The sequence below is a fragment of the Lissotriton helveticus genome, chromosome 4_1 (assembly GCF_964261635.1).
Source record: "Lissotriton helveticus chromosome 4_1, aLisHel1.1, whole genome shotgun sequence".
Lineage (NCBI taxonomy): Eukaryota > Metazoa > Chordata > Amphibia > Caudata > Salamandridae > Lissotriton > Lissotriton helveticus.
Genome location: NC_136063.1, coordinates 792,480,993 through 792,495,253, shown reverse-complemented (window position 1 = coordinate 792,495,253; position 14,261 = coordinate 792,480,993).

Sequence of the window (14,261 nt, the reverse complement as noted above, 5' to 3'; positions counted from 1 at the left end):
AGAGACACTACGCGCCCATTTCAACGCAAAGGATGACGTGGATCATGAACGCATCGTTTTCAACACAGCACGGCAGGAACCAGGAGAATCATTGCCAAACTTCATCACCCGTTTGCAGAGTCTGGTACAACGTTGCCACTTCAACACATTTACAAATGAGGACGCAGTTCAACTTCGGGTAATCGAAGGCTGTTCAAGGTCTAGTACAAAGCACAAGATTCTTCGAGGGCATTTATCGATAAAGGAAATAATCAAGAAGGCCGAAGCTGGAGAGCGGGTCAAAGCAAGAGAACTATCAAAAGAACCGCACCTATGTGCAGGACACCAAGATACCAGAAAAGAGACATCTCTAAGGTCGGTGAATAAAGCACAAGAAATAAACAAAACCAGAAACGGGGAGGATGAAGACGGATCAGAGATAAGACAACGAGAGAAACAAAGTAACATGAAGTACTCTGAGTCAACAACACAAAAGACCGAGATGATCCAGGAGTACGACAGCGTCACTTATTCAACCTCAAACTCAACGTGTAGTGCAAGTGATTATGAAGCAGATGAAGCATCAAGTGAGACAGATCACACCAATGGACCAGATGACAGCCTGCCCAACAAATGTGCAAGAAAGGCAAATTATAGAAGTCTGGACCAGTTACGCCAGCACTGGAATTCGGTACATGATCACACCCGTAACACAGATGTCCGTGCACAAAACAAGTGGGAAGGAGATGCAAACCGGATAAGACAGACTGACTCACTCGGACACCGGGAAGAGGAAGACAAACACATCCATGATATCCGAGACAATGAAGAAACCGAGAGGAGGCCATCATCATCACACGAGAGAGGGAGAAATGAAATGCCAAGAGATCAACCACAAGAGATAGATATACCAAGAGATAAACCACAAGAGATAGATATGTGGTCATCAAACAACCCATCCAGTAAGATGACATCGAAGTCATTTCTAGAAAGGTACCCGGAGAAATATGCCAAAGAGAACTCCGACTCTAGGAGCAGCTCGTCACGGTCTACCTATTTCAAAAATCATCTATTCAAGACACACTCAAGAGAACGGTATCAAAGGACATCGTCAGAAGACTCCTCTGATTCAGAAAGCACGTCTGTTCGATCCCTCGAGTCGACCGAGTCATGGTCCCGACGACGGCCATGGCGTCAACCACCTGAACACACCTCAGAACCAAAGGACATCAGTCACGTCAAGAGTAACGTATCTCACATCAATGTCCCTGAGTACTCAGTCACTCCACAAGACAACCTGTCATGTAAATCGCAGATACATCAGGATACAAACCATATACCTTCACCACTGATAGGGTCAGCGAGGCTGACCCACAGGGCCTACGGAAAGAAAATAAAGATAGTGGACACTACCAACCGGATGGGAAAGGAATATCCAGGCACCCCGCAAGGAAGACAAGACGTGTTAACAGAGACAGATCATCATCAGATGAGAGAGAAACATGCACAGGCCCAGACAGTCAAAGAGCACACCAGTCCCAAACATGAGTGGGAGTGGGTGAGGCAAACAGAGGCAGCGAATGAGTACCCGAACCAAACCAAGATGGTCTTTTCAGATAGCGCCTCACCGTCTGGTATACATGACTTTGAACAGGAAGGCAGTGGTGCCCTCAACCGGACAAGACAAAAGGAAGTAAAGTCATATGCGGGTGCTCGGAAAAGAACCCGAACAACATCCCCTCATGAAGGAAATCGAGCGTCAATCAAACAAGAGCCCCATATGAAGACTGACTGCCGCCATCAAGTTGAGCTTTTCACAGTCACCTCAGAAACTGAAAATGAGTGGATCACCCAGAAGCTGATTGGAAACCACCACGAACCTGAGCACAAGAAGACCACGCGAGGCGTCTCGCAATTACAAAGATACACCACTGTAACAAAAGATGTTCTCGTCAAAGCAACAGAAAGCCATACAAAAGAAATGGAGATGCATCCTCGTAACCTAAATAGGCGGCCTGCAGACCCGTGTGGCTGACTGAGGAACTATTAAACACGTTAGACGCTAAGTTTATTTTGTCAACAAAGGGGAGATGTAATAGTGTGATGCAGTCTACGCTAAGTTTATCTTGTCAACAAGGGGGAGATGTAATAGTGTAACGTGAAACCGAAACGAAACTAGAACAGAAAGATCCTGAGACACTGCTAACTGACAGTCAGGCATTGATGGAGACTGCCACTGAGAATGAGCCCGACAGGCCCTACCGTATCGCTTCATCGAAGAATTCTAAAGAAAGACAATTTCCTGTTTTGCCGTGGTGTATATTATTTTGTTTTCTTTTATTCACAGAGGGGGAAGATGTAATGATGTTGATGCAAGTGCCCAGTGACTCAACTGGTCAGGCACTAGGACCGGCCCGAGTGAGGGACGAGGGCGGGCGGAAAGGGAGGAGCTGGGGACCAAGTGGGCAGGAAAGGCAGTAAGCTGTTGGGACTTGAAGAAGGAGGATGATTAATAAAGAAGGTCCATGACCCTACCTCACTGTGTCCACCTGAGTTATTGGGGCTGGACACTACAGCCCTCAGGGTGTCGACGACAGCTCGGGGCAAGGAGTGTAGAGGGTGAAGACCCTTCCCAAGGAGCTAGAGACAGTATCGCTGGGGAGGCAGTGTTCCAGGGCCAATCAGCAACAGCACAGGTGGTGCTATCGAGTCCTCCCAGGGTTCACACGAAGGAAGGAGAATTCAGCCAAGGTCTGTAATGGAGCAGCGCTCCGAGATTCACAGAAGCAACAGAAAGGCAAAAGTGACCAGCAACACCAGGGGGTGAAAGTACAGCAGCGGGGTGAGCTCGCACAAAATGGCCGCCAACCAGGCACTGTCAGCAGAGGTAATGGCGGGGAGGATCTGCTCAAGCCAGAGAGGAGTTAGCCGCCTTCAACGTGGGGGACAGCCGTACCAACCCGGGTGCATCAGGAAGCATCCAGCATGAGAGCGCCTCCCGCAGCGTCAGATTCTGTGCCTGGGGTCCGCAGCGGCCGAGACCGGCAGCACCACAGGTGCGCGGGTGTGACAGGGTGCGCAGCGCGACCCGCAGCAGTCCAGGCGCGCGGCCGCCCTCAGCACGCAGGAGAGTCCGGGGGCAGAGCGGAGATCAGCAGCGCCGGCAGTGCGGAGTTGGCGGGGGAAGCAGGCACACACGAGGCGGGACCCCTCAGCAGGTATCAGGGCGGCAATTCAGGCCTCACGCGATGCAGGGCCTGGGACTCCTCCGCTCAGGGCCCTGAAGCCCCGGGCTTTCCCAGACTGGGTGACCAGGGGGGGTGATGGGGTGGCAGAGCGCCAGGCGCCGGCCGCGAGGTCCGGGCCGAATTCCGCCAGCTCCGGTTGAGCAATGCGGTAGCAGCAGGCACCAGAGTGGTCACAGCGCTAAGGTGGTCAGGATGCCGCCGCTCAGAAGGCAAAGAGATTGGTCAGGATGGCCTAAAGGATGGTGATTAGGCTCAGCAGGGCGAGAGCCTCACAACAGCGCGGCCATCTTGGTCTGGCGCCACCTAGCGCCCCGTAAAACCTGAGTTGAGTCATAATACATTAGGGATTCAACAACATTTTAACTGTGCCTATGACCATGTGTTCCTGAGGAAAGTAGTATGATACCATGAAATATTTGAAAACAAAATATGCAAATCATGTGATGGAACAGGACTTAAGTGGTCTGATGTCCTACCCTTAATCCAGTGGTCAATGAAAGTCATTCCTAACCTAAAGACTAAGGGCCCCATTAGGATGGCGGGTATATCGCCCCCGCCGGGCCGGCGGTATTCACCGCCGGCCCAGCAGGGGTGATCCGCCCGCCATCCTCCCATTAAAGACCCCCGCCATATTAACATGGCGGGGCAGGTCCTCGGCGGACGGAAAGACCGTCTGCCGCTTTTTCGCCCGGTCGAGTAGTCAATGAACAAGGTGGCAAGGACCGCGCGGTGCCTGTCACATTGTGCATTGAAAAGCACAACATGCATTTTTAGCATTGCGGCAGGTGGTGCTTTCAGCACTGCCCCCCGCAATGTTAAAAATGCGGGATGCGCCTACCAGTGTGGCGGGCGCATCCTAATGGGATGTGCGGGACTGCCGCTAGCATTGCGGGCGGTCCCATTTCCCACTAGTATGGCGGGCGCACAAAGCAGGGCCGGACTGGGAACCAAAACTGGCCCTGGCAAAGTGCTCAGCCGGCCCCCCTCCCCACTCGGGGGGGTTGGAGGTGCTGCCGAGTGCTTTGCCAGGGCCGGTTTTTTGCCCATTTTGTTGCAGGGCCGATTTTGCAGCTATGCTGCAAAAACGGCCCTGTAACAAAATCGGCCCCTGGGGCTCAAAACCGGCCCCCACCCATGCGGCGCACCGGTGGATTACCCGGTGCCCGCTATGGTCAGTCCGGGCCTGGGACAAAGTACCCCCGCCATACTAATATGCCCCTTAGTGTGCCCAAATCTGATTACCATTTTCAAACCAATGATTCTCTCATCCACCCCTCCCTCGCCTCCAGCATCACTTGATTTGCACATGTATAATGATGTTAATTTAGAATATTACAATTAATTCACTGTTTTAATAGCTTTTGTTCTCAGGTCTGTGTTAGGTTGTCCACCAGCCAGAGCGAAGCAGATCATAATGTGGAGGCAGGCAACTGTCGCCATGAAAAATTCATAATTGAACATCAGTGCTTCAGCCATTGTGATAAGGTCAGTTCCAAAACCTGCTGATCACCAACACTGTTGTCAAGTGCTACATAACACGGGTTGTACTACTGAATATCGAGCTCAAGAATATCAACATATGAGAATATCTTGGACAGAATATCGACAGACAAAAGGGTTGAAAGGTAAGTGCATATAGGGAAGTATAGATTTCCTATTCCTATCCCCACATCCATGTACCTTAAAGATTGGACAAGTAACTGAAGTAATGGAGGCAGACAACATGGCTTCAAATGCTCTTGAGCACATAACAAACTGCCAGTACTAAAGAGAGATCCTACCAGTAGGAGTATTCTCCTATATTACATATCGTCACTAGACAGAATAGTTCTTCATTTTTTATAAGGACTCTCAACCATGCAATGTGTGGCATGGTTCTTCACTGAGTTCTTTTTTTTTAACACATTTTATTAATTTTTCTTTAAATGGGCACAGTGCTTAGGTACATTTTGTGGTACAAGAAAGAAAAACAAAATTCAGGTAGCAATTTCCCGGATTGACATAGTTTGGCGTACAATCATATTTCACGTTTAGCATTGATCGTATTAACAATCTGGCTACTGAAACAATCAACAGCCTACACCGGTTCGTTCCATATCTGGACCAGTGTAACAACAACGTAACTTGATGTACCGTAGCGAGTTACCAACTTAACCCTCCTCGTCCTCTTCGCCCTCCTGTCTGTCCTGGAGAAACACATATTTGTAATTGCTGAATCACAGCTCAAAAACAATCACCACATAAACCATGTCAGTGTTTGAAGAACAATAGAACAATACCTTTGCATGTTAGGCCAGATTTACAGTACATGTGCATATCGTCCAAAATAGACTTTCCAGTTATTGCGATTGTGAGTCAGGGTTATTAGTACTAGGGTCCAAATCAAGGTATTTAAGAGGTTTTAGCATGGTGTCCCACTCCAAGGATATTGGGATTTTACGCATACCTCTGGCTTCCTCCCTTCGCATTGCAGCGCTTTCGGCACTGCCCCATAGAACCAGCTCACTGTGCCAAATATGTTCCATGGGTGGTTTAATTGATTTCCAGTGCATAGTGATGGCTCGTTTCGCTAGTATCAGGGCAAGGCTTGTGAATCTATTTAGTACTTTGTGTTTAGACGATCTTTTGTGTGGCCCCAAAATAGATTCCTCTACAGTATTTCCTATTTCTCTTTGTGTGACTGCCCGTGTATGTTGTCTGATAGAATCCCAGAACTCTTGTATGCGAGGGCACGCTCATAGCATGTGTATCAAATCAGCTTCTTCTGATTGACACCTAGAGCAATGAGGTTGTGTGTGTGGGAACAATCGTTTAGGAGTGAGGTAAGCTCCATGAAGTAGCATGGTCTGTATAAATTAAAATTTTGCGTTTCTGGATACTTTCTTAGGGTATTCTATTATTACCGCCCATTCTTTGTCCGGCAAGTTCCGTCCTATATCGTCAGCCCAAGTGTCTAGTAGTGCAGTGAGTTCTATCGCAGTATGCACACGTATTCCCACATAAAGCTTTGGATGAGATGTCTTCCCCTGCCCATGTAGTATAAAGCCTTGACTAACCGTGTGTAGGGGGTTCCTGTCATTGAGGGGCCCATTGTGTTTTAACATATTGCAGCAGCGCAGCATGTAATAAATATAAGTGATTGGGCGCCCCTGTTTCCCTCACAAAGTTGTTGTGGTCCATGAGTATCCCATTATTGAATAAATCATTCACCATGCTGATCCCCTCTTCAAGCCAGGCTGTGATTCTACGCTTTGTTATTCTTCCGGTAGCCAATGGAATCCCCAATAGCAGAATGTTTCCGGCGTATGGAGGGTGCAGGGACGTGTATTGTAGCATCGCTTTCCAGCACTGTATTGCTGTGTGTAGTAGTGGTGGCAGCTTTTGGGGGCTTTTGCTACGTGTTAGTAACAGCTTGTGTAGGGTACCCTGATCTCTATGTTGTATAGTATATCCTATTTCGTGTACGTTACGGCCAGCAATCCAATAAGATAGCCACTGCAGTTGTCATGAATAGTAGTATGCTTTAAGGTCAGGGACTCTCAGGCCTCCTCTGTCAGTTCTGAGTTGGAGCTTTTTAACCCGTTGCATGCTCATGACGAGCTGAGCTCGTCATGAGGCACGGTGCTCCGGTGCTCAAGACGAGCTGAGCTTGTCATGAGCCGCGGAATGCTCGCACGCTGGGCTAATTCCCTTGCTGTGCTGAACGTTCCACGAAAACGGGTGTGGTCATGACGAGCTCAGCTCGTCATGAGCACACGAGCACTGTGCCTCATGACGACCTCAGCTCGTCATGAGCACCGGGGCGCTGTGCGCGCCCCCCTCTCCCCAGCACAGCGGGGGAATAACCCCAGCATGCAAGGGGTTAAGGCTTATTCTGCGTCTCCCTGCCCCCCATATATGATCTGTAACCATGGTATTCAAGAGTTTAAAGGTGGTATGCAGTATTAAAACTGGCAATTGGCAAAATAATACAGTAGACGTGGGAGAACTACCATTTTGGATATGGCCGCCCGGCCTATAACCGAGAGCGGTAGTGTAATCTAGAAGGCGATACTCAAGTGTATGCATCTGATCACTTTATTAAGATTCCCCTCTAGCATATCTATGTGCACCCTGTATACTTGTATACCCAATTACTTGAACGTGTGTTGCGCTACTGGGAGTGTATAGGACCAAAACGTGATTTCCATAGGGTGGGCAACCTCCCGAAAGAAAAAGGCATGTGACTTCATTGCGTTGATAGCCAAGCCCGATATCTGCTCAAATCTCTGAAAGATATCAGGGATTGGATCCAGGGTATCCCGGAGATCCAGTACATAGAGTTTGATCTCATCCGCATAGGCGGAGAATAAGTGCATTGTGGCACCAATCTGTAGACCAAGTCGACGTGCCTCTGTACATAGTTTAAGTGCTAAGGGTTCTAGCGCAAGAATGAATAAGAGTGGTGACAGCAGGCACCCCTGTCGTGCATCCTTATATATTGAGAATTCGGCTGATATGTGTCCCCCTGTACGGGCTCGAGCAATAAGGGTTTTGTATAGTAAACTTAGCCATTTGAGGTATTCTGCGGGCAAACCAAACATACCTAGTGCCTTACACATGTAGTCTCATTTTAGCATGTCAAACGCTTGTCGCAGGTCCAATGTTATACATCCTGCATATTCATGCTGTTCTGGGGCGGTAGACATTAAGGGCTAGATGTAGGTAAAAAGGTTTTACCAATTCTAAAATACCGAATTTTACCGACTCGGTATTTTAGAATCAGTAAAACCTATGTAGGTAATTATTCGGTATTTTTTACCGAATCGTTTAGATTCGGTAATTACCAAATCGGTATTTACCCATTCGGTAATTGCCATTCATTCCTATGGGCTTGGAGGCCCATAGGAATGAATGTCAATTACCGAATCGGTAAATACCGATTCAGTAAAATTGTGAAATAGTCAAGGGTGGCAGGGTGGCACTTTGACACCCTGTTGCACCCCTGATTAGTGCTTGTGTGCCACATTGCACAGGTGTAAATGCACATATTTGCATTTACATAGGAATTCGTTATTTACCACCAACTAATAGTTGGTGGTAAATAACGAATCCGTAAAGCCCTGTAGCACTGTTTACAGTGCTACCTACATTTCAAAATAGAGATTCGGTAATTTTACCGAATCGGTAAATGTACCGATTCGGTAAAATTACCGAATCTGTATTTTTTCATGCCCTACATCTCAGTATCCAAATACCGGTCGGTAACGGCCGAAAATCGTTATTTTCGGCCGTTACCGACCGGTATTTGGATACCTACATCTGGCCCCAAATGATGTAATCGTCTGATATTTAATGATGTGCTACGGGCTGGAAGGAAACCATTTTGGTCAGTATGTATAAGCTTATTTAAATTTGAGAGAAGCCTATTTGCTAGTACCTTGCTGAGTATTTTATACTCCGTCGCTAGTAAAGACAGTGGTCAGTATCCTGACATATCTGTGGGATCTCTGCCTGGTTTCGGGAGTGAGACCACCAGTGCCTGCACTGTGGAAAGGAGTAAATTACCCAACTCTAGTGCTTTATTATATAGGGTTTCCAGTTAAGGGACAAGGGCTTCCACGTATGTGTCATAAAATTCAGCCGGGAGCCCGTCCAACCCAGGGGTTTTGTTGCGCGGAGTCCTTTTGTTTTGGAATTTTGACTTCAGATTTAGTAATGGGGCCTATTAGCTCTTTCTGGGCCTTTGCAGTCAATTGTGGATATGGTAGGGCAGACAGAAATTCATCAATGTTAGTACTTTCTGCTATAGCAGGTTTGCTATATAATGCAGCGTAGTAGTGCCTAAAGGCTTCATTTTTGTTGTGTTGGGTGGTAACTGTAACACCCATGTGGGTGATGACTTCATTTATGATGGTGTTAGGAGGGTCATCCCGTAGTAATTTGGCCAGTAGCATCCCTGATTTGTCAGTTTCTGTGTGGCGTATTTACGTGTACCTTTGGTATTCAATTATTCTAAGGGACTCTAATAGTTCTGCATGTTGAATACGTATTTCTTGCAATGGGGCCTGTTTGTCAGTGTCATGCATGGCTTCTTGTTCCAATATATTCATTTTGTTCTCTGTGTCTATGAGGTTTTTGTGCACCTCCTTTCTGGCACCCACTATCGCACTAATTGCCTTGCCTCGTATAATTGCCTTTAAGGCTTCCCATTCGATCAAGATGGTAGATGCGGTGTTGTTATTCTGTGAGAAGTATTGTGTGATTTTATCAGCTATTGTGGTGCGGAATACCACATCTTCTAGCATTTGTGGCCACATTCTCCAGGTGGGTACTGGAGTAGGAACTCTATTCCAATTCACAGTTATTTTCAATGGGTTATGGTCTGAGAAAGTCTTGGCCAAATAAGTGGCGTGTTTCACTTGCATTGCCATTGTTCTAGAGCAGTAGATTCTATTTATTTTTGTGTGCAGTAGGAGGACCGGGAATAGAAGGAATAGTCTCTGTGCGTTCAATGAAGCATTCGCCACACGTCACACAGGGCCCAACCGCCTGTCCACTCGCAAAGTGCCTTTGCCTGTTTAGTCACTCCTTTTCTGTGCAATGGGGGGTGAGAGTGATCTAATGTGGCATCCATTACCGCATTGCAGTCCCCTCCTATGATCCATGGATGCATCTCCCAACCCGCCTGTGCCAGATTAAGGTTAGACAAGAATTTATCCTGGTCAAGGTTTGGGGCATAGATATTGCAAGGACAACGTGTTGACCATCTAACGACCCTCGTATGATAAAGTATCTACCCTGTTTGCCCACTCTTTGTTCTAATGCCATGAAGGGTACCCCATGTCTGATCCACACTGTGAATCCGCTTGCAAATCCGGAGTAATTGGTGGAGAAATTCCGACCTCTCCATTTCTTGCGGAGTTTCACTGCTTCCTGATCTGTGATGTGAGATTCCTGCATATATACTATCTGAGCCTTATGTCTAAGTAACTGCGCATGCACCCTGTGTCTTTATTGTATGGATCCTAGGCCTCGAATGTTCCATCTTATTAAGTTATATATATTAGGCGTAGGCATCGCAATGCAGGGATGAGCCCCAGTTGTGTCTGTGGTGAATGGGAGCCAGTGATTATATAAAGTCCAGCGGTTACTCCAGGACCAACACCCTCCCCGTAACACCCAATACTAGGCCCGGTTGAGGAATTACTCCAGACCCAACATAACCTGTAAAACTGTGTTATGTGCATAAAGTGCGTTTGCAAACAGGGGGTCATCACCAGCGCCTCTCATGCTGACACTACTGCATGCGTTTGAGCTCTAAGGGTGTCCGGGACTAAGAGATAATACAGAGTTACGCAATTTTAAGTTACAAAGAAAAGGATATGTGAACTACTTTGAGTTCTTGCATGGGAGCCAGCGGTGTCTATTGTTTCTTAATCGAATAACCCATCTGCCGTCTGTGACGTCACTGTAGGGCACAGGGCCATGCTGCCCTCAGAGTCTGATCTATTTGTGTTGTTGTCTGAGGAGGCTGTATCCACAGTGTACTGTCTCTGAAGGCAGAGGCCATCTCGAGTGCCTGTTTCGTGCTCTGGTTCACTTGTTGTGGCGTCGGATTTGGAGGCTGTGTCTTACTGTTCATCTTCCTGACGCAGCGGCGGCCTCCATCCCCAATGCGTCTTTAACTATTAAATGAGCTTTGGGAGGTGGCTCCCGTTAATTTAGACAGTTCCATCATCACTAACCATTTCTCCACGTCCTCCGGACTCTTGAAAAAATATGTTTTTTGCTCATACATTATTTTCAATCGTACCTGGAATAACAGTCATATTTCAGCTGCATGTCTTGCAATTTCTTCTTGACAGCCATGAAAGAAGATCTTTGTTGTTGCACTAGAAGCGTATAGTCTGGGTACAAAGATATTCAACAGTCCTCAAATCTGACCTGTGAAAGGTCTCTTGCCTTCTGGAGTAAAGTGTCCCGATCTTTGTAGTTTAACATCCTGATTATGAGAGGCCGAAGAGGGGTGCCTGGTTTTGGACGGCCAGTTGGTATCCTATGAGCCCTTTCCACGCAGAATTGATCTGAGATTCCCTCTGAGGTAATGTTGTCTTTAAACCATTGCTCCATGTTATCGAGCCGCATCAGGTCCCTCGCTTCTTTCTGGCAGGCCAATGATGCGAATATTGTTCCGTCTCGCTCTCCCTCCTGCATCTTCAACGCGGTCTAGGAGGCTGGTGACTTGTTTTTGTAATTGTTGCAGCTGTGTTGTGTGCTGTTTATGCTGTGGGGTCATCTCCTCCAGTGCAAGGGTATTCGTTTTCACCTTATCTGCTAGCTTGTCGTGGTCTGCCTTGAGCAATGTGAGACCGGTCATGAGGGCACAGACTTGTTGCTCAATGGCCTTCCTGGATTCCCTGACTTCTTATAGGATTAAGTCAAGGTTATCCATTGGGCCTTCCTCATTAGTAGGCGGTACGCAAATGAGTGACAGCGAAGTAGTGGTATGTTCCGGGTCTTCTGGGGTTTGGGCGGTGTTTGAAGCGGCTTCCTGTAGCTTCCCTCTTTGGCGCCCCATATCAATGTTTGACAAGGTATTCACTAAAACTATGGCTGCGTTGATCTTTTGGAGTAGGGTGTGCACGCTGTAGTCAATTCAGTGCAAGACAATGGTCCAGAGCGTTGTAAATGTATGACTGTCTTCAGGGTAGTAGGGTCGCCATTCATCTGCACAATGTTCTACTGCTTAGCCCCCTCCCGGCGTCCTCTCCATGTGGGGACTTACGTCAGATAACAACCACGTCTCTCTTTCGGTTTGTCGCTCACCCAGGGCGCCGCTATGGTATGCACCAGGTCACTGGCCCAAACTACGGCTTTCTGTGTCGATACCGTGAGTCCATCATTTGTTTGCTGTAACACTTTTCACCCTAAGTGGGATGGTTATGCTCAGACGTGGGTCCCTTGCTAGCTGTGCCACTGGATTCGAGCTAGCCTGGCTGAAGAAGGGTGACATACCCTGAAACCGGTCCCAGGATGCTTGTTTCCAGTCCAGGGAGGACCTGCCTGGCAGTTCGGTCTGGCCTTTCCCATGGGGCACACGGTCAAGACTGATTTGCATATGGCTGGGTCCAAACTGGGGTGGCATAGTGGGCAAAAAAACGATGGATTTAACCCAGATCTTTTGACTGGGGGAAAATGTTTTCATTGTCAGCATTCCGTCCATCATTTGTTTGCTGTAACACCTTTCGCCCTAAGTGGGATGGGTATGCCCAGAAGTGGGTCTATTGCTCACTGTGCCACTGGATTCAAGCTAGCCTGGCTGAAGAAGGGTGACATACCCTGAAACCAGTCCCAGGATGCTTGTTTCCAGTCCAGGGAGGACCTGCCTGGCAGTTCGGTCTGGCCTTTCCCATGGGGCACACGGTCAAGACTGATTTGCATATGGCTGGGTCCAAACTGGGGTGGCATAGTGGGCAAAAAAACGATGGATTTAACCCAGATCTTTTGACTGGGGGAAAATGTTTTCATTGTCAGCATTCCGTCCATCATTTGTTTGCTGTAACACCTTTCGCCCTAAGTTGGATGGGTATGCCCAGAAGTGGGCCTATTGCTCACTGTGCCACTGGATTCAAGCTAGCCTGGCTTAAGAAGGGTGACATACCCTGAATCCGGTCCCAGGATGCTTGTTTCCGGTCCAGGGAGGACCTGGCCTGGCAGTTCGGTCTGGACTGTTCCTATGGGGCACAGAGTCAAGACTGATTTGCATATGGCTGGGTCCAAACTCGAATGGCATAGTGGGCAAAAGAACAATGGATTTAACCCAGATCTTTTGACTGGGGGAGAATGTTTACATTGTCAGTATTCCGTCCATCATTTGTTTGCTGTAACACTTTTCAGCCTAAGTGGGTTGGGTGTGCGCAGACGTGGGTCCCTTGCTCACTGTGCCACTGGATTCAAGCTAGCCTGGCTAAAGAAGAAGGGTGACATACCCTGAAACCGGTCCCAGGATGCTTGTTTCCAGTCCAGGGAGGACCTGGCCTGGCAGTTCGGTCTGGACTGCTCCCATGGGGCACAGGGTCAAGACTGATTTGCATATGGCTGGGTCCAAACTGGGGTGGCATTGTGGGCAAAAGAACGATGGATTTAACCCAGATCTTTTGACTGGGGGAGAATGTTTGCATTGTCAGCATTCCGTCCATCATTTGTTTGCTGTAACATTTTTCGCCCTAAGTGGGATGGGTATGCCCAGATGTGGGCCTCTTGCTCACTGTGCCACTGGATTCAAGCTAGCCTGGCTGAAGAAGGGTGACATACCCTGAAACCGGTCCCAGGATGCTTGTTTCCGGTCCAGGGAGGACCTGGCCTGGCAGTTCGGTCTGGACTGTTCCCATCGGGCACAGGGTCAAGAATGATTTGCATATGGCTGGGTCCAAACTCGTGTGGCATAGTGGCCAAAAGAACGATGGATTTAACCCAGATCTTTTGATTGGGGTAGAATGTTTGCATTGTCAGCATTCCGTCCATCATTTGTTTGCTGTAACCCTTTCCGCCCTAAGTGGGATGGGAATGCCCAGACGTCGGTCCCTTGCTCACTGGGCCACTGGATTCAAGCTAGCCTGGCTGAAGAAGGGTGACATACTTTGAAACCGGTCCCGGGATGCTTGTTTCTGGTTCAGGGATGACCTGGCCTGGCAGTTAGGTAGTACTGTTCCCATGGGGCACAGGGTGAAGACTGATTTGCATATGGCTGGGTCCAAACTGGGGTGGCATAGTGGGCAAAAGAACGATGGATTTAACCCAGATCTTTTGATTGGGGAAGAATGTTTGCATTGTCAGCATTCCGTCCATCATTTGTTTGCTGTAATACTTTTCACCCTAAGTGGGATGGGTATTCCTAAACGTGGGCCCCTTGCTCACTGTGCCACTGTTATCAAGCTAGCCTGGCTGAAGAAGGGTGACATACCCTGAAACCGGTCCCAGGATGCTTGTTTCTGGTCCAGGGAGGACCTGACCTGGCAGTTCGGTCTGGACTGTTCCCATAGGGCACACGGT